Source organism: Oryctolagus cuniculus, chromosome 12 (assembly GCF_964237555.1).
Source record: "Oryctolagus cuniculus chromosome 12, mOryCun1.1, whole genome shotgun sequence".
NCBI classification, from domain to species: domain Eukaryota; kingdom Metazoa; phylum Chordata; class Mammalia; order Lagomorpha; family Leporidae; genus Oryctolagus; species Oryctolagus cuniculus.
The window spans coordinates 31,496,137-31,516,627 of record NC_091443.1 but is presented as its reverse complement, the minus strand read 5'-3'; the positions used below and the strand labels follow the sequence as shown (position 1 = coordinate 31,516,627).

At 36.5% G+C, this 20,491-nt stretch overlaps 1 pseudogene; it reads left to right on the top strand.

Annotated features, from left to right (window-relative positions):
* The first annotated feature begins 11,531 nt into the window (after positions 1 to 11,531).
* On the top strand, positions 11,532 to 12,218 carry LOC100352699 (elongation factor 1-beta pseudogene; annotated as a pseudogene).
* Positions 12,219 to 20,491: the final 8,273 nt, after the last annotated feature.

Genomic DNA, 20,491 nt, shown 5'->3' with positions numbered 1-20,491 from the left:
AAATTAAAAATAAAGATGAGACATTTCTGTTGATTTTGAAGTGTTCGTGCCTTCTATCTCATGTCTCTTTTACTTCACTTTAGGGAGTACCCATACACAAAAAATAATAGTAGTGAAGTATCTTTTCAAGTATACCATGAGCCTGGACTTCAATTTTCCAGTGATTTCTGATTCCCTGCTGCCAACAATGGTCACATCGCAAAATCCTGTTTCATCCACAATAGGAGGCATTGAGTTGCATACTTTGTTTTCAAACTGCAGTGCATTCGAAGGAAAACTAATACAGAAAAATTAAATAGAAGTTCCAGGTTATATAAAGAACAGGTGGGTGCTATGGAAGGAAATATTGATCCAATAATAACTGAGAACAAAACACCACAGGTAAAATAGAAATCTTTGTTAAGCCCTCCAGGTCAAAAACTAGCTTCTTCTTAAATATCAGAAAATCACATTTGTGGTTGCTTCTATGTAATTTCTTTGTATAAAGATCTTGTTTGCTTTGTATATGAATCTAATTCATTAATAAGGAATTCATTAATCCACTCAATTATGGAGCCGTTAACTAAACACCCAATGTTTTGGCATGTATGAGACATGAGTGAGACTGAAATGACTGTGAAACTGGGATTTCCCTATCTTCAGTAGATTTTGCCACAAAGAAGCTGATAAAGGGGAGGGATGTGAGAAGGATCCGCAAGAAGCCCTGTTTAGAGCAGATTCTATGCACTGACAAAAACCAAGATGGCTTAAGAAGTCATATCAGTAAACCAAAGCTGAAATTGTAAAGATAAAGTTTACAAGATTCAGGAGCTGTCAGGGCATCTTGCTATACTTGAGGATGGAGACTTGGAGACAGCATGAAATTCATTGCACAGCGTAAGAATTAGGAAACAATTAAGGTGTCTCATCAGGCCCTACAAGACGACTTTAACAATGAACATCAAATCCTGCTGACATGCAAAAAGGATGCTAATCTTTAGGTAAGTTTTAGCCACTTATTTGCACAATCTATGCTTCTGGAACTTGTGCAGATTGGAGAGAAGCAGAGTTCCCAGCTAAGGGAGGGGTGGAAAGGCATTGGAAGTAAGGGAGGAGAAACAGGTCAGACTCCTGGATGAGTCACTGTGTGCACCAAGAATAAATGTGTATGAATCTATGTTTATTGAACTTATGTTTTATCTCAATAAATCCTCTTAATAAATGTTTTGAGGAAGGCATTTTTATTATTCTTATTATTAAAGAAAAACTATATCCCATCATATTTGAATTCAAATCCACTGAGAGTATTTTTATTATTGTTGCTGCTGATGTTTGCTTGAGGGATCTCAAGGAAACCCAGGCTGAAACATGTGCTCCTTAGAGAAACAAGGCACCCTGGGGTTCTAGTCCCGGTTGGGGCGCTGGATTCTGTCCCGGTTGCTCCTCTTCCAGTCCAGCTCTCTGCTGTGGCCTTGGAGGACAGTGGAGGATGGCCCAAGTCCTTGGGCCCTGCACCCGCGTGGGAGACCAGGAGGAAGTACCTGGCTCCTGGCTTCGGATCGGTGCAGTGCCGGCCATAGCGGCCATTTGGGGAGTGAACCAACAGAAGGAAGAACCTTTCTCTCTGTCTCTCTCTCTCTCTAACTCTGCCTGTCAGAAAAAAAAAAAAAGACAACAACAACAAAAAAAGAGACACAGTCTATAGATTTAGGCTAACATAGAGCATTTTAGCTATCTGTGCCCTCATATAAGAGTTGTTTTTTTGATTGTACCTATGACCACAGAATATAAATATCCCAATATTACAAGCACTTTCTTTGCATTTCCAAAATTCCTCCCACCTAAATCTAGTGACCACTATTATTTGTGAACTATGACCTTTTTTTAACTAAGAGTTAATTAAGTTTTCTGTTTCCTAAATTCTGTTTCCTCAGCACTTTACATATAAGAAAACTAAAGCTTAGAGAAAAGGAATACGCTCAAAATCACATGAATCTTAGTTATGAAGTCAAAACTTGAACCCAGATCTGTCTGACTTTCAAGCCCGTTCTACCTGCTACATTATTCTGTCTCTCTCAAACATTAATAGAAAAGCTGAGACAAGAGGAAGTGAGGTTGACATCTAAAGGGGTCACAGAAACCAGCTTTTTAACTCAAAGCTTTGGAAAACAAAGTACGATAATAAGATCTTTCTTTCTCTAAGTTTCTTTCTGTACCCAAAAAGTACATGTGAAATTTCAGCAGCTATACAAAAATGCTAGACATACGAAAGCTGTGCCTTTATGATTGCTCAGAATAAAGCTAATGTCTTACTAGTAGAGTCAGGATCTATCTAGCACAAGTTAGGGAAGTAAACCAATGATGAGGGTATTGGTACCCACTAGAGGCAGCATTAGGTAGTGGATAAGCTCCTGAAATCAAACAGCTTAAGTTGTTTGAGAATTCTTGGTCTACCTCATTCTACTTTGTGACATCTGGACAAATTATCTAGCCTCTCTCTGCCTTGATTTCCTTACTTATTAAATAAGAAAAATAGTAGTATGTACCTCAGTTTTGTTTTGTGAGGATAAAATAAGTTAATATACAAAAAGTGACCAGCGCCGCGGCTCACTAGGCTAATCCTCCGCCTTGCGGCGCCAGCACACGGGGTTCTAGTCCCAGTCAGGGCGCCGGATTCTGTCCCGGTTGCCCCTCTTCCAGGCCAGCTCTCTGCTGTGGCCAGGGAGTGCAGTGGAGGATGGCCCAGGTGCTTGGGCCCTGCACCCCATGGGAGACCAGGAAAAGCACCTGGCTCCTGGCTCCTGCCATCAGATCAGTGCGATGTGCCGGCCGCAGCACTCTGGCCGCAGCGGCCATTGGAGGGTGACCCAACGGCAAAGGAAGACCTTTCTCTCTGTCTCTCTCTCTCACTGTCCACCCTGCCTGTCAAATATATATATATATATATATATATAAAGTAATTATATGCATGCTTGTTATTTAACAAGCTCTTGATAAGAGTTAAACTTATCATCAACAATTGATATAGAATTGCAGGGGCCAGAGCTGTGGTATAGTAGGTTAAGCATCTTCCTGTGGTGCTGACATCCCATATAGGTGCCGGTTCTAGTTCCGGCTGCTCCACTTCCTATCCAGCTCCCTGCTGATAGCCTGGAAAAGCAGTAAAGAATGAACTTGGGACCCTGCACCCGCATGGGAGACCCGAAAGAAGCTCCTGACGCCTGGCGTTCGGTTGTTGTGGCCATTTGGGGAGTGAACCAGAAGATGGAAGACCTCTCTGTCTCTCCCTTTCTCTGTCTGTAACTCTAACTCTCAAGTAAACAAATCTTAAAAAAGAAAGAAAGAAAGAAAGAAAAGGAATTTCAAGCTCCTGAGCTTACATCTATGTAGTTCTAAAAAAAAAAAAAAAGAAAAGAAAAGAAAGAAATAGAATTGTGAAGAGACAAAGACTCACCCTTATTATCTTAAATGAACATAAAATAGGTGTGCTGAAGAATTAATCATTTAGCAACGAAGTTGGTTTTCTTTTTTTTTTTTTTTTTTTCAAAGTTGGTTTTCAACATAGAGGAAGGCTGTTGCCCATAGCAGACATCTTTGCTTAAAGCCTGGAAAGTCTGACAAGTAATTATTCTATATTAAATAAAGTGCACAGCAAATTTTTGAGAGAATGGGTTGCCGGGAAGGGTTACTGTCAGACCTTCTCAGTGGGGACATTGGGAATTAAGCTATGCAGGCTGAATATTTGGATTCAATGCAGCAAGACTTATCTGACATAGACTGACTCCTACGAGACCACTGAGAAGCAGTTTATGTTATACTTAATTTAGTGTATATTTGTTATTTTGCCCACCAACCATTTATCTGGCCTTCTTTAGAGTAGCATGCTCTGAATTTCAATAGAGAATCACCCCTAACTGATTATCTACTTGGTTCCAGTGGTGACTCAACCTCACACAGGGTGATATGGAATCCGTGAAGTACTAGGGCTTTGGTTCAAGGTTAGGCAGATAACCCAAGTAATTCCAAGCAGAGTGAATATTGGGATTTGATCAAGTACTTTGATCAAGTACTTTCATTATGGATGGATTTTTACCCAGAAAAATGTAGGCTTAAAAGTTCTGGGTGACAACTCTACTCCCCACACACTTAAGTCTAAGAATGAAGCCAACAGGAAAAGAGACAAGAAGTGAAAAGGAGAATGAAGTCTTGATAGAATGATTTGAGCCCCTGACCAAGCCACACTGGAAATGAGATTATCCTCTGGATTTTCAAGTAATACTCATATGCAATCCCAAAAATTCTGCTTATTTTGTGAATTACAGTTGTTTTGGGGTCTTGTGCAATAGAAACAATCCTAGCTGATATACTTGAGAACTCAGAGGAACTAAATCTCCTAGTTAAAGACATCGTTTCTGTAGCTGGAAAATATGGAATAGTCAATCGTGACAGATCCTTAGCATATGCATTAGTGCTCCTCAATTTATTTGGCTTTCTTTGTATTCTCATCCATGCGGCCAGAGCTGTGCCATGTTGAAGCCAAGAGCTTGGAGCTTCTTTCAGGTCTGCCACTTGGGTGCAGGGGCCTAGACATTTAAGCCATCTTCTGCTGCTTTCCCAGATGCATTAGCAGGGAGCTGGATCAGATGTGGAGCAGCTGGGTCTAAAACTGGCACCCATATGGGATGCCGGCATTGCAGGCAGAGGTTTAACCCATTACGCCACAACACCGGCACAAAAATCCTGCTTTTTCTTAATATACATTCCTAACATCCCAAAATGAAAATCTTTCCAATAGAAGAAATAAAATATCTTACACTGACACTAAAACTAATAGCTTTTCACTAATGTATCCCAGATGGCCACTTACTTTTTAGTAACATCTATAAGACCCACAGCTCAAAATTATAATTGTATGACTACTTGAGCAAAACCAAAAACAAAATAATGTTTCTCAATATCAATGAGGATGAAATTAAACACAAAATTTAGTGGCCGAAAACCCCCAAAATCGGACTTTTCTTTAGGCTTTAATGTATTTTACTATATAAATTAATATAAATGTCCAGTGTTCCATATGTCACTTATGCTAACCTGCAGAAGAATTTTGTATCATAAACTGTAAACATCTGAGTCCAATCAGGAGATTTGGGTATTACAAGAAGTTCATGGAGAAATGGAATTAAAATATAAATGTTTTTGGTGCAAAATAATTTGAAATTCATGGATATTATTTTTTATGAACTTTGTGAAGATCCCACATGAAATCACATGATAAGTAAACAGAGGAGATTAATATAAAGATAATTAAATCTAATGAGTATAAGTTATAAGGAAACTGTATATGGCACCTAGGATTGAGGCAAGAGAACCCAAGGAAGGACAATTTAGGAAGATATTCAGAACTTGTTGGAGAAGCTGTCATTTGCCCAGCAGATAGCAAAGGATTTTCTTGGGTCAATCAGACCTGAACTGATTGTGAATTGCTCAGCAAGAAATTGGTAGCCTCTCAAGTGCAGATGGCAGAGCAAGAAATAAAGCAATAGATGATATAGGTGTACAATGGGAGTCTGGAAGATGATGGGAACAGAAGGCCTTTGGAGCACACAGCGTATGTTGTCTAGTTTCTAAGATAAGAGGGCTAAGGCCAGTGCAATGGCTCACTTGGTTAATCCTCTGCCCATGGCGCTGGCATCCCATATGTGTGCCAGTTCTAGTCCCGGTTGCTCCTCTTCCAGTCCAGCTCTCTGCTGTGGCCCGCGAAGGCAATGGAGGATGGCCCAGGTGCTAGGGCTCCTGCACCCGCATGGGAGACCAGGAGGAAGCACCTGGCTCCTGGCTTCGGATCAGCATAGCTGCAGCCATAGCGACCGTTTAGGGAGTGAACCAATGGAAGGAAGACCTTTCTCTCTGTCTCTCTGTCTCACTGCCTAACTCTGTCAAATAAATAAATAAAAACAAATTTAATATAAGAGGGCTGTGGAAAGGTTATAACCATGCTGAGGGCTGCAAGGTCAGGGAAGAACTTTGTTTTGGGCCCATGGCTTGGGCAGAAGCCACCAGACATCCTCACATCACATAATCAAGTTAAAGTCTGACAGAAATCTGCAAGAGAATTTCTTCTACTGAGATTGATTAACATTGTTCTCAGTTTAAACAAGAAATGAATTAAACAATGAATTAATTTCATTGTTTATATAGAGAAGATATTAAAGGGTACATTTGGTACTGAAAGGCAATTAAGAATTTGCAGTCCAAGTTTATTGGGCTACCATATGGATATTTTCTCTATTATTCTTTCTCCATTTTTGTGTTATTTCAAAAAAATTTTAAAACAGCATTTATTTTTCCCCAAAAATCTTTTATTTAAGGAATACAAACCACACTTTTCATAAATATAACTTTAGGAATACAAGTATGTCCACAACAAAAAACTAAGAATGAGCTTTAGGGAATCCACATGGAGGAAGAAAATCTTGAAAAGACAGAAGGAAAGAGAAGGCTAAGACAAATGATGACAGTAAAAGAGAATGATTTTAGTAGCAGCCATAACATGAAACTACAAGATGGAGAATAGAGCAGAGTGGGGCAGTTATAAACAACTCTCTGTAGTCAGCTCATAATCAGATCTCGACTCTAAGTGCTAGATACTTTTATGATTACAGGTATTTTTTTAATGTTTGCTGTATAAAAGAATTGGCATAAAATAAAAGAGAAACAATGTCTACACCTGACATAAGAACAGCCACCACCATTTGATCTGTGTAAGATGCCAATCTTAGGAAGTATGGTCAATAATTAGACAATCAACCTGGAATTAGACAAATACCATGAAGGGGAACTTGACAGTGGCTTCTACGTTCCTGTTTCCCTAGGTGTTGTCACTGCAATGTTTTGCGGAGATAACAAAAACTTATTAAGTGTCTGCAAAGGAGATGTTAAACTGCACCACAATAAAAGAGAATCTTGATTATGTACAATTAAGTAAGAATGTACTCCATGACAATATCCCAGTGATTTTTTTGAGATTATGTCATTTTGATAAAAAGTCTCTCTGTAAGTGGTATGTTTATTTAAAATGTATTGCTTTATTACATTAAGTAGATAAAAGTTTTGTACTGTCTGAAAAATTAACATTTTTCATTTCTAATTTTACTAAACATTGTTTTCCTTATTAAGATGTAACCAACTGGGCCAGTGCCGCAGCTCAATAGGCTAATCCTCTGCCTTGTGGCGCGGGCACACAGGGTTCTAGTCCTGGTCGGGGCGCCAGATTCTGTCTCGGTTGCCCCTCTTCCAGGCCGGCTCTCTGCTGTGGCCAGGGAGTGCAGTAGAGGATGGCCCAGGTGCTTGGGCCCTGCACTTGGGAGACCAGGATAAGCACCTGGCTCCTGGCTTCGGATAGGCGCGGTGCGCCGGCCGCGGTGGCCATTGGAGGGTGAACCAACGGCAAAGGAAGACCTTTCTCTCTGTCTCTCTCTCTCACTGTCTGCTCTGCCTGTAAAAAAATAAATAAATAAATAAATAAAATTAAAAAATGTAGCCAACTGGACTAATGGGAATGAACTTCTGATTATTCAAGAGTATTAGGTATCTACTTGTTATTTTCATCTCAATATATGCAGAGAAAGCATTTTATAAAATTTAACATCCTTTCATACAAACACCTTAAGCAAATTGGGTATAGAAGGAATACAATCAAGGCACTAAATGACAAACCCATGGACAGCATCATATCGAATGAACAAAAGCTGGAAGCATTTCCACTAAGATCTGGAACACAGACCAGGATGTCCATTCTCATCACTGCTATTCAATATAGTCCTGGAAGTTTTAGCTATTAGGCAAGAAAAAAATACCAAAGGGGTACAAACTGGTAAAGAGGAAGTCAAATCATCCTTGTTTGCAGATGACATGATTCTGTATATAGGGGAACCAAAAGACTCCACTAAAAAAACTACTGCAACTCATAAAAGAGTTTGGTAAAGTTGCAGGATATAAAATTAACACACAAAAATCAATAGTTTTGTATGCACAGACAATGTCTTGGCTGAGAAAGAATTTCTAAGATCAATCCCATTCACAATACCTACAATAAATTAAATACTTGGAATAAACTTAGCCAAGGAGGTTAAAGACCTATGATAAAAATTACAAAACATTAAAGAAAAAAATAGAAGATACAAAAATGGAAAAAAAATCCCATGTTTGTGAATTGGAAGAATTAATATCCTCAAAATGTCCATACTATCCAAAGCAATTTGCAAATTCATTACAATGCCAATCAAAATACCAATGACATTCTGGCAGAATATTCAATGACCAGGCTCCCTGGCATTATGTGCAATTACATTTATTATAGACACTTCTTCCTGTTGAATTGTTCCCTTAATTATTACATAATGCCCTTCCCTTTTAACAATTTTAGTGTTAAGGTCTATTTTGTTTGGTTTTAAGATGGCTACACCTGCTCATTCTTCCTCTATGTTATCAAAGAATATTCAATGACATTCATAGAAAAAATGCTAAAATCCATACTGACAAACAAGAAACCCCTAAAAGTTAAATAAATATAAAACAAGAAAAACAAACCTGGAGACATCACAATATCAGATTTCAAGACATACTGCAGAGTAGTTTTAATGAAGAGAACTGGTATTGGCACAAAAATAGACATGTAAGACAATGGAACAGAACAGAACCCCCAGAAATCAATCCACATATTTATAACCAACTAAACTTTGACAAAGAGGGTAAAATAAATTCCTGGAGAAAGGACAGCCAAATGGTGCTGGGATAACTGGAGCTCCATGTGCAGAAGTAGGATACAAGAGCCCCAACTTATACCTTGCACTGAAATCAACTCAAACAGGATCAAGGATTTTTTTTAAAGATATATTTATCTATGTATTTATTTATTTATTTGAAATGCAGAATTAAAGACAGAGATAAAAGGAGAAACAAAGGGAGATTTTCCACCTGCTGGATCACCTCTCAAAAGGCCTCAATGGCAGGGTGGGCCAGACCAATACCAGGAACCAGGAATTTCTTCCTGGTCTCTCATGAGAGTGCTTGGGCTCAGAGACTTGGGCCATCTTTTTTATTCTTTCCCAAGTGCATTAGCTGGGGACTGGATCAGAAGTGGAGTAGCCAAGACTAGAACCAGCACCTATATGAGATGCTGGCACTGTAGGCAGTGGTTTAACCTGCTGGGCCACTGTGTTGCCCCGGATCAAGGACATAAATCTATGATGTGATACCATCAAATGACTAAAGGAGAATACTGGGGAAACTCTGCAAGATACTGGCATAGGAAAAGACTTCTTAGAAAAGCATAGGCCATTAACACAAAAATAGACATATGGGATTACATCCAGCTAAAGAAGTTTCTGTACTGCAAAGGAAATGCATAACAAAGTTAACAGCCAACCAACCGAATGGGAGAAATATTTGCTCACTACATAACTGATAATGAATTAATATCCAGAATCTATAAAAAACTCAAGAAACTCAACAACAACAAAACAATCCATTTAAGAAATGGACAGAGGACTGAACAGGTATTTTTCAAAAGAGAAATTTTAAATGGTGTCCAGACATATGAATAAATATGCAGTATCACTAACCATCAGAGAAATGCAAATAAAATCCACAGTGAGGTTTCACTCACCCCTGCACAGAAATCAAAAACAATATATGCCATTGGTAGAAGACATAATAGAGATTCCTTAGAAAACTAGAAACAGATCTACCATATGACCCAGGCATCCCATTCCTGGCAGTTTTCCCGAAGGAAATGAAATCAGAAAATGAAAGATTTATCTGTAATCCCATGTTTACTGCAGCTGAATTCACAATAGCTAAGATATGGAATCAACCCATCTAGTCATCTACCCATCAACGATGACTAGACAAAGAAAATGTGGTATATATACTGTGGAATACTACTCAGTGGTATAAAAGAATGAAAACCTGTATTTTGCAATAAAATGGATGCAATTGGAAACCATTATACTTAGTGAAATAAGCCATTCCCAAAAAGACAAGCATCATATGTTTTCCCTTAACTGTGGTAAATAATAGAGTACAAAAAAAGTATAATTATTTGTATTGCAATCTGCCTAAAATTACTCCTTTGTATAAACTGCTGAGAGGAAATGGCTTAAAGTCTAAATGAACTTAATTATCTTATAACCATGCAGGAAAAATTTAGATGTTACATTGTCACTGGTTATATTTCATTAAAAGAAATTATGAATGACTAATTGACCAAAAACTGTATATGGATGAAATGGTCACTTATGAATTCAATTACTGTTTATAGCTATTGTCTATATTCCCACTAAACTAGGGTCATTTTGCTTTTTACTTGTTACACTTATTATTCAGTGAAGTATTAAGCCTTTCTAGTGCAATATAAATTTAAAATATGCTATCTCAAAAACTAAAAAAGCAAAAAGATGGAAGGGTAGAAGGAAGGAGGCTGGGAGGGGAGGAGGGAATATCATATGTTGTTAGACTTGTATCTACAAATTGTATTAAATCTGTTAAAATTAATTAAAACTAAAATAAAAAATAAAAAGATTAAATTTTTTTTAAAAAAGAAATGTTAGTAACCTGTCCCAGAGTGCAAATAGAGAGTCAGCTGGCATTGGGTAGCTGACTATTAATCAGAAAGTTTCCTTCTAGTTCTTTTTTCACTATCCCCTGCAAAGAAGTCTTCTTTCTGTTACTGAAAAAAAAAAAAAATTGTGTTAGGCACTAAATCTGAGCGGACATTGTGAGTGGGTTAGGGAAGAATGGCTCAGAGGTCACCCGAAACAACTTTTTTCAGCCTCATTAAACTCACTATTTAAGGGGAATCACTTTCTCACTTGAAATATTCAGGTAATTATTTTAATTTTGTTTCCCTCTAGTAATATGGAAATAAGCTGAACCAACTAGCAAGAAAAAAAAAATCTGCAATGGAAATAAAACCAATCTTTATAAAATTTGGATAATTAGCTTATAGGTTTGAGCCAATATAACACACCATCAAATTAACAAATTTTTGCAGTCAACCACAACTCATAAGGTTGCTTTACAATTCACATTGCCTTGCAACTCTAATAAAATACTCAAAACTGCACACTTTATAAACCAAGAAGCTGAACTAATGTTTTATGTTTTTTTTTTCTTTGGTAGAAATGATTATCATGGGGCCTGCTAAGAGTATGAAATTTTTCTTCCAAAGTAATAAACATAATATTATACTAGAAAGTTAAAATATTACACTTATACACACACATCATATTGTACCAAGTTTTTTACTTTCATCTAGAATACTTACAAAAACAAATAGAATTATTTTGTATAAAAATAATTCAGTCCTCATTAATTTTTCTTTATCATTGTCACTTAAAGGAATTGAAGAAAGAAAAAATATAACCATTCAATTTAATGAAAGAGATTATAAGGCTTATCAAAAATGCCCCTGTTTTCACTTTTAGTACCTGGCACCGGATAGCCTGTGTTCTTTTGATCTGCAGCTCCCAGCTCCCAGTACAGCATATGCCATGGGTTTCAGAGACCTAAAAAGCCTCACCTGCCTCTGGCTCAATGATTACGGGGCAGACAAGAGTTATATCAGAGGGCATGTGCCATCACAAGCAGCTTTGGCAGTATTTGAAGCAGTCTCTGGCCACACAACCTACCGACCTGTGATCATACCCTACGCTGGTATATCACATCAAATCTTATGAGAAGGAGAAGCCCAGCCTGCCAGGAGTTAAAAAAAAGCTCTGGACAAGAATGGCCCTGCAGATGTGGAAGACACCACAGGAAGTGGAACCACAGATAGTGATAATGACATTGACCTCTTTGGACCAGATAAGAAGGAGGAACATGAAGATGGAAGGGGCTAAGGGAGGAATAACTTGCACAGTCTGAGTCAAAGTCAAAAGCTACCCTTGTTGCCAAGACTTCCATCTTTCATGATATAAAATCTTGGGATGACAAAACAAATAGGACAAAATTGGATGAGTTAGAAGTATTCACGCAGATGGCTTGCTCCGGGGATCTTCTAAACCAGTTCCAGTGAAGTATAGAATCAAAAGACTTCAAATACAGTGTGTAGTTGAGGATGACAAAGTTTGAACAGATATAATGGAGAACAGATCACAGTTTTTGAAAACTAAGAGCAATACATGGATGTGGTTGCTTTCAACAAAATCTGGAATCCTTCGATTGTTTCACTTAAATAAAAGCTTGAAAGATTTTTTTTTAATTCCTCTTTAATTTATTAAGGATGGGCAATTTCTTCCTCATCAGTTTGGATTCTGAACTTTTACAATGTTATTAATTCCAGTCAATTAAAATGTTTAGATAAAAAAAAAAACCTGGTTTCAGGACAATTTAAATATCCACCTACCCCCTAAAATGTTAACATTCCATTATACCCAGAAATCAATAAGCAATCAAATTTTTCTCCCATGTGGATTACAGAAAAATCACCTTTCAGGGGCCAGTGTTGTGATGTAACAGTTTGGGTGGCCTCCTATAATGCCAGCATCCTATGTGGGTGCTGATTCAAATTTCAGCTGCTCCACTTCTAATCCAGCACCCTGCTAATGTGCCTGAGAAACCAGCAGAAGATTGAGTGCTTGAGCCCCTGTACCCATGTGGGAAACCCAGAGGATGCTCTGGGTTCCTGGTTTCATCCTGGCTCAGCCCTGGCCATTGCATCCATTTGGGGAATGAGCCAGCGGATGGAAGATCTCTCTGTCTATATCTCTTTCTCTCTCTGAAACTGTGCATTTCAAGGCTTCCATAGCCTTGGCGATTCATGACAAGAGCCTAGGGTGATTACTGATGCCATAAACAAGAGTGTCAATTTGTTAAGTCAACAACAGGAGTCACTGTGCACTTACTCCTCATGTAGGATCTCTGTCCTTAATGTGCTGTACATTGTGATTTAATGCTATAACTAGTACTCAAACAGTATTTTTCACTTTATGTTTCTGTGTGGGTGCAAACTGTTGAAATCTTTATTTAATATATACTAACCTGATCTTCTATATATAAAGAGAATTGAAAATGAATCGATGTGAATGGAAGGGGAGAGGGAGCGGGAAAGGGGAAGGTTGCGGGCAGGAGGGAAGTTATGGGCGGGGGGAAGCCACTGTAATCCATAAGCTGTACTTTGGAAATTTATATTCATTAAATAAAAGTTAAAAAAAGAAACTGTGCCTTTCAAATAAATAAAATAACCTTTTAAAAAATTTTAAAATTGCCTTTGAAATTATTTATTTACAAAATAATCATTTCATTGAGGAAGCAGTAACCTATTCTGTTTTCTTCATTATTGTCAAAACTGTTGTAAAATATATAAAACTTTTCTAAGAGAATTTTTAATAACCTTTTACACAATGGAAAAAGTAGTGAATACAGAGCTCAAATTTAAGAAAAATTTTGAAGGGGAAGGTTTAAGTAGGGAGATGAGAGACACACAAGCTACAAAAACTGAAGGACAGGAAGAGAATTCTTAACTTGTATTGCTACTCTTATAAGACTTGCAGCTGAAAGAAGTTAAGAATTTAGCATTTCAATTATTTTTAATATCAGTAAAGGAACATAGATGACAGTTACATTCATCTTAACCTGCTGTTAGTCTACTGAGAGAACCATCGTCATAAGTCCCCCTCCAATACCAACCAGTTTCAATTTTCTAGCCTTAGCATTTACATCAATATCCCCAAAAGGCTGCATATCTAAAATCAGAAACATTTATCACTTTTAAGTTTCTATATCTTTATAGTAAAACTTTCCAAATGTTAGAGTGCATAAAATTCATCAAGTAAACTTGTTAAAAATATACAGTACATAGATTGTTACCATCACAACCATCACCAGATTCTTAATTACTAGATCTACTTTTAAGAAACATGTAACTTGTTCAAGGTTTGAACTATACTGATCTAATTTGAGGGGTAGTGTTCAAATTACTAAAAATATTATAATATTCTAAAGTTGATATTGCAAAGAATATAATAAATTTTAACCTTTGATATCATGAAGGAATTGACAAAAATATCAAGATAAATAGATGTGTGATCTAGGAGACAGATGATGATGATGATGAAGATAGATAAAGAGTTCAAGAGAAAGGAAAAGATTAAATTACAATTTTAATATTTATACTAAATTCATCAGTTGTACTGTGGTGTAGCCACTTCCTCTATCTACATTAGAACCTGGAATTTTGGTATCTCTTTTCTTCTTATTCTCCTTTTGTCTTTATCTCACACACCCACAATCAGATTACTTCCCTAGACTCAGATTTCTTCTCTTTTTGTGATTTCTGTCATTTTTTCCCAGTCACTACTTCTTGATCATTTTACTAACTTACGTTACATTACCTCTTATTGTTTTGTATACTTTTAGTGCAGATATTGCTATGATTTGAATATTCCCTTCAAAATTCAAATTGAAATGTAATTGCCACTGTGACAGTATTGGGAGGAGGATCTTTAAGATGTTTGTGCATCACGCAAGCTTACCCTCAGTAATAGATTATAATGGAATTATAATAGATGTAATAGATTATAGTGGAAGTGGGTTAGTAATTGGAGGAGTGAGTTACTGATGAAAAGAATGAGTTTGGTCCCCTTATTCCTGCCCCCATATGTAGGCACATATACCCACAATTTCTAGCCATGCAATGCCCTCTGCTATGTCATGATATAGCACAAAGGACCTCATCAGATAAAACCTATTTTGGTTGGACATTGAAGCTTCCAGAACCATAAGCCAAATAAGTTTCTATTGTCTATCATTTACTGAGGCAACGGTATTCTGTTATTGCAGCAGAAAATGAACTAAAGTAGGAAATCTCCTCTATGGTGTGATTAAAAGGACCTCTAGCAATACTATGTCTTTTCCACTCTTACTGGCTCCACCCTTGTAATGTTAGAGCTCTTCTTTTATAGGGTAAGTACTGCCTTATCTACCGACTTCTCTTTTTAAATATACTTGTGGAAGGAAAATATACTTCTGAAAGATCAAGTCACTACCAACAGGAAACCCTTTCTCCCTGACAACACACTTGAAAGACTTTTGGTTTCTAACAGAAATAGAAGGAAAATATATTGGCCTACTTTAAAATCTGGAGGCATCTCACAATATATACTCACTGTACATTATTCATCTTCACTTACTTATTTTGGACGTTTTTGATTACTAAGGACAGTAAATTTTAACATGAAAACATTTTCTTAGATTCATACATTCAGACAAACTGAAGAAAAAAGCTGAAAAGAACAGCAATCCACCCTTGAATATCCTCTCCCCATCCATATTTAATAAAAGAATTAAGTCATCTCTCAAAAATATAGTCTTAAAACAGACACACACACACATACACAAATACACATATATACTCAGGCTAGGCACATTAGGAGTGATATACGCACTCCGATAGGTGATCTTTCTTATCTTATCCTCCTTTCTTATCTAAAAATGTTCCACAACCTCCCTTAATAAACCAGTCTAACACTGCAAAAGGCAATGACCATTTTTGGAAAGTTCAAGTATCAATTAAAAATTTCTAATAGGTGCAGATATTTGGCATAGTTGTTAAGACACCACTTAGAAAGCCTGCATCCCATATCAGAGTGCCTGGGTTTGGGTCTATGTTCTGCTCCCAATTCCAGCTTCCTAACAACTAATGTGTCGCATGGAGGGCAGCAGGTGATGGTACAAGTATTTGAGTCCCAGATTGCATTCCTAAACCCTGGTTCTCTGCGTGTGTGGGTGTGCGTGTGTGTGTGTGAGTGTGTGTGTGAGCACACATGCACAATGGACCTTTCAAATATTTTTTTTAATTTCTCATGTTATGGTTTAATTTTTCTCCTTTTATTTTGCCATACTGCAGCTAAACAGATAATCACAATCCTATAACACTTTTCCATAATCAAAAGTTAAAGACAGAGGTTATCCATGTTTGTTTTCTATTATAATTTATGCAACTCTTCACCAGAGGTCAGTCAAAGGATTTTTTATTACTCTGCTTCCTCACAACCACCCAGAACCAGAATCATTATTAAATTCATTTTCATTAACTGCTTATATCTCCAAGAGACTTCTTCAGCATTTAAAAAATATTTTTAATACTCAGCACTTAAGGAACAGCACTCTTCAATATAACTGGAAACAGAAAATAATTAAAGTTTGAATTCATTGGACACTCAATAAATGTTTATTAAATTTCACTGGAGTGTCATGAATTTTTCTATTTTAAGTCTTCATTACAATTTATATTCTATTTTCACTTATGAGAAAACATGCCCAATAGATTAGTTATATTTATTTTTCCTCTCTTGGATAATTCTTTATTTCCTGTTATTATGTGTAATATTTCAAGCTCAAGTGTTCTTATAGCAAGTCTCCTGTCTTCATGTGTCTTTTTCTTACAATAAATAAACATACTAAATTCCTTCTCCTATAACAGTAATTCTCATCACCTACCTGGCTTACAGAAGCATTATAAAGATTGATGGGGCCATGAGTAATAGCTGAAATACTGTTTTATGCTAAAAAAAGAAAATGGGATATAATGAAATATAGAAGCATTCTGTTTTTCTGTTTGTCAAGAGCCTTACAATAATTCCTTAAAGAATACTTCACTCCTTTTTGTCCTTATAATCAAATTATGAATAAACATGGACTATATATAATATGGATCCCTTCTAATAAGAGCTTATTCATTTCTATTTGTTACAGACGCTAGGTTCACTATTGTCCATTCAAATAACAACTAAATGGAGCATGACAGGACCAACTGATTTCAAATTAAGATACAGCAGTTTAATAGTATATTTCAGCAGTTGGCTTTTTCATAGCTAACTCATCAACAAATAGAGGAAATATTGTCTCTTTAAAATCAAAGATTATAAAACTCTTGCTAGGAAATTAGATTTTAGAGTAAGCTATGTATTCTTCTGTTCATTTCTCTTTCTTCATACTATTAATAAGTTCCAATGGTTATTTCACTCTGATTTTGCACAAGTAGTATATGAAAGAGTAAACCTGATATCAGACAACCTGAGTCAAATCCCTTTCTAAAACTTACTAATTAAGAAATTTTGACCAAATATTTCTTTTTAAAATATTATCTTTTTATTTATTTGAAAGGAAAAGTAACAGAATGTGAGAAAGGTGGAAACACAAAGAGCTCTTTCACCCACTGGTTCACTCTCCAAATAGCTGTTAAAAACTCAGCTGGGCCAGTTCAAAGCCTGAATCTCAGATCATCTGGGTCTGCCACATGGGTGGCAGGGACCCAAATACTTGAGCCATCATCCGCTACTTTCCTAGCAACATTAGCAGGAAGCTGAATCAGAAACAGAGCAGCAGGGAATCAAACCTGCATTCCCATATGGGATTCTGGCATCACAGGCAGCAGCTTAACTTGCAGTACCACAACGGCCCCTGAGCAAGTGCTTCTATATCTAAATTATCTTGTATAATATAGAATACTTTTCCTCACCAACTCAGAAAGTCTTTGAGAAGATGGAATTAAAAATATATGTGAAGATACTCAAAATATTTTCAGCAGCTTATATATGTAAGACATTAATAGTTTACCAAACCTAGGCTTATTAACACTCTACTCCACAAAGAACATCCTTCAATCACATCATAATTCTCTCATAAGAAATAAGTGGGTGAAGGAAAATCATTAGCACATTACATTGGGTCTTCCCTTTTAATTGCCCAGCCCTCAGCAACATGTATATTTATTTATTTTAAAGAACTTTCCATTTATTTTGAAAGCCAGAATTATGGAGAAAGTGGGAGAAACAAAGAAATAGAGATCTCCATGTGCTGGTTCACTCCCTAGCTGCCTCCTGTGTCTCCCCTGTGGGTGGCAGGGGCCCAAATACTTGGGTTATCCTACACTGCTTTTCCCAGACTATCAGCAGGGAGCTAGATCAGAAGCAAAACAGCTGAGACATGAAGCAGTACCATATGTGATGCCCATAATGAAGGTGGCAACTTGACCTGCTATGCCACAATGCCAGCCTCCAACATGTAGATGTAGAGACACCGATTTTACAAGGGCCAAAACACCTCTCCATGTCTTCTGTATTCCTTCCAATGCACTGACCAATAGTCCTGTCTTTGTTGACCCTTGACCCTTCCCTTGGCTAGCCCAGATTCTTTATCCTGGAATACCTTATTAGATATTATAGAATCCTACTTATTAGAATCCTACTAATCCTTGAAAGTGTCATGTTAAAGTCACCTCTTATATAAAATGTTCTTCAGTTTTTTCAATTAAAATTAACTTTTAAAATTTAATTGTAGCACCTATCTTTTTGTAAAATGAATTCCTGATTCCTCCTCCAGGTTATGACAAACTGAGTCAAAAGAAGGAATCATTTCAATTATCACTGTATCTTACTGCCAGAATAGATCAAATATGAAATTTACTAAATAAATCTGTTACTCATATTTAGCTTTTTTACACAAAATTTCAGAATTTGTCTTTCTTTTGTTTTCACTTCATACTATCCACACCAAAAAAATTCCTATAAGGATATAAATATCACTTATGGATGTAATTTGAATATGTTATTCCTAAACTCTAGACCTTATATTTTCATCTGCTGCCCCTTTCCCATCCTTCCTATCTCCATACATATGACTTACTCTAGTGTTTCTTCTCCTTAGCATCTTGAAGAATTTTTTTAAAGAGTTATTTTATGGGTCCAGTGCTGCAGCATAGCAGGTTAAGTCGCAATCTGCAGTGCCGTCATCCCCTGTGGGGACCAGTTCAAGTTCCGGCTGCTCTACTTCCAATCTAGCCCCTTGCTAATGAGCCTGGGAAAGCAGCAGAAGATAGCCCAAGTGCTTGGGCCCCTGTACCCACATAGGAGACCAGGAAGAAGCTCCTGGCTCCTGGCTTCAGCCTGGCGCAGCCCCAGCTGTTATGGCCATTTGGGGATTGAACCAGAGGATGGAAGACCTCTCTCTCTGTCTCTCCCTCTCACTGTCTTTTATTTTCTTTACTTGAAAGGCAGAGTTACAGAGAGAGAAAGAGTGAGAAAGAGAGAAAGAGACAGAAAGAGAGGAAGAAGGAGAGAGAGAGAGAAAGAGAGAGAAATTGAGATCTTCCATCATAAAAGTTAACCTTTTCAAAGAGGGCTGATAATTAATACCTCCATATGGTTCTTTCATAGATTGCAAGCACTAAGGCTTTAGAATAGTATTCTTATAAAATAAATGAGAATATGTGATTTCATAGTACAAATGCATTATGATAGCTTAAAAGCAAAATTGCCTTAAGGCAATTTCTGAATACCCATAAGGGATTGTTTCCAAACCATAAAGGTAACAACTGCCGAGTATAATTTTTAACAGCATATATATGCAAATATTTTTAATCCTTACATTTTTGTGTGTATGAATTGTATTTCTTGAAAGCAGAGAATTTTAAACTATGTCAAGGTTTATATTATGAAGACAAAATGCATAAGCAATGAGTGCATATTTATCATAATATCTTTTAGGAAATGATTTTATGAATTAAATTGTAATACAGTGAATCAAAATTGTTCATTGAAATATTACCACACTGGTAATAAACTCAAATAAAGAACTCAGCATCAAGTCACAGCTATAATAACAGTGTTTTAAAAACACAGGAACAGAAAAAATTAATAGAGTGAAGAGACATCCAGCAGAACTGGAAACAATATTTGCAAGCTACCTATCTGATAAAGGATTAACACCTAGAATGTGTTACCAAATGAAAAAAAATTTCAATAAGAAACCAACCAATCCAGTTAATAAATGAGCAAAGTACTTCAACTAATAGTTCTCAAAAGAAGAAATACAAATGGCCAACAAATATATGCAAAAAGTGCTCAACATTACTAGATAGCAGGAAATTAAAATCACAAGGAGGTATCAACTTGCACCTGTCAGAATGAACATTATAATTAATGAAATATGTGAGTCCAAAAAGACAAATATCATATGATGTTCCTGATATGTAGTAATGAATGAAGTACTTAAAAATGAAAGGTATGTTGAACCATCCCGGCATACCAGGGATTTCTCATGATTATTTTTATTTCTGTGGTATCTATTTGTGACATCTCCTTTTTCATCTCTGATTTTTTTTAATTTGGATCCCTCTCCAATTTTTTTGTTAGTTTGGCAAATGTTATTTAAGTTTTGTTCATTTTTTTTTTCAAAAAAAGTTGTTCATTTCATTTTTCTTTAATATCGTGTTTTTGTGTAAATTTTATTTATCCTCTAATTTTTATTATTTCTTTCCTTTTGCTAATTTTCAGTTTGTTTTGCTCTTGTCCCTAATATGCAATGTTAAATCATTCATTTGATGTCTTTACAATTTTTTGATATAGGCACTAGTTGCTATGTTGTGTCACCTTCATTCATTTCTCAGAATATTTTTATTTCCCTTTTGAATTCTTATCTAATCCACTATTGATTCAGGAACATGTTGTTC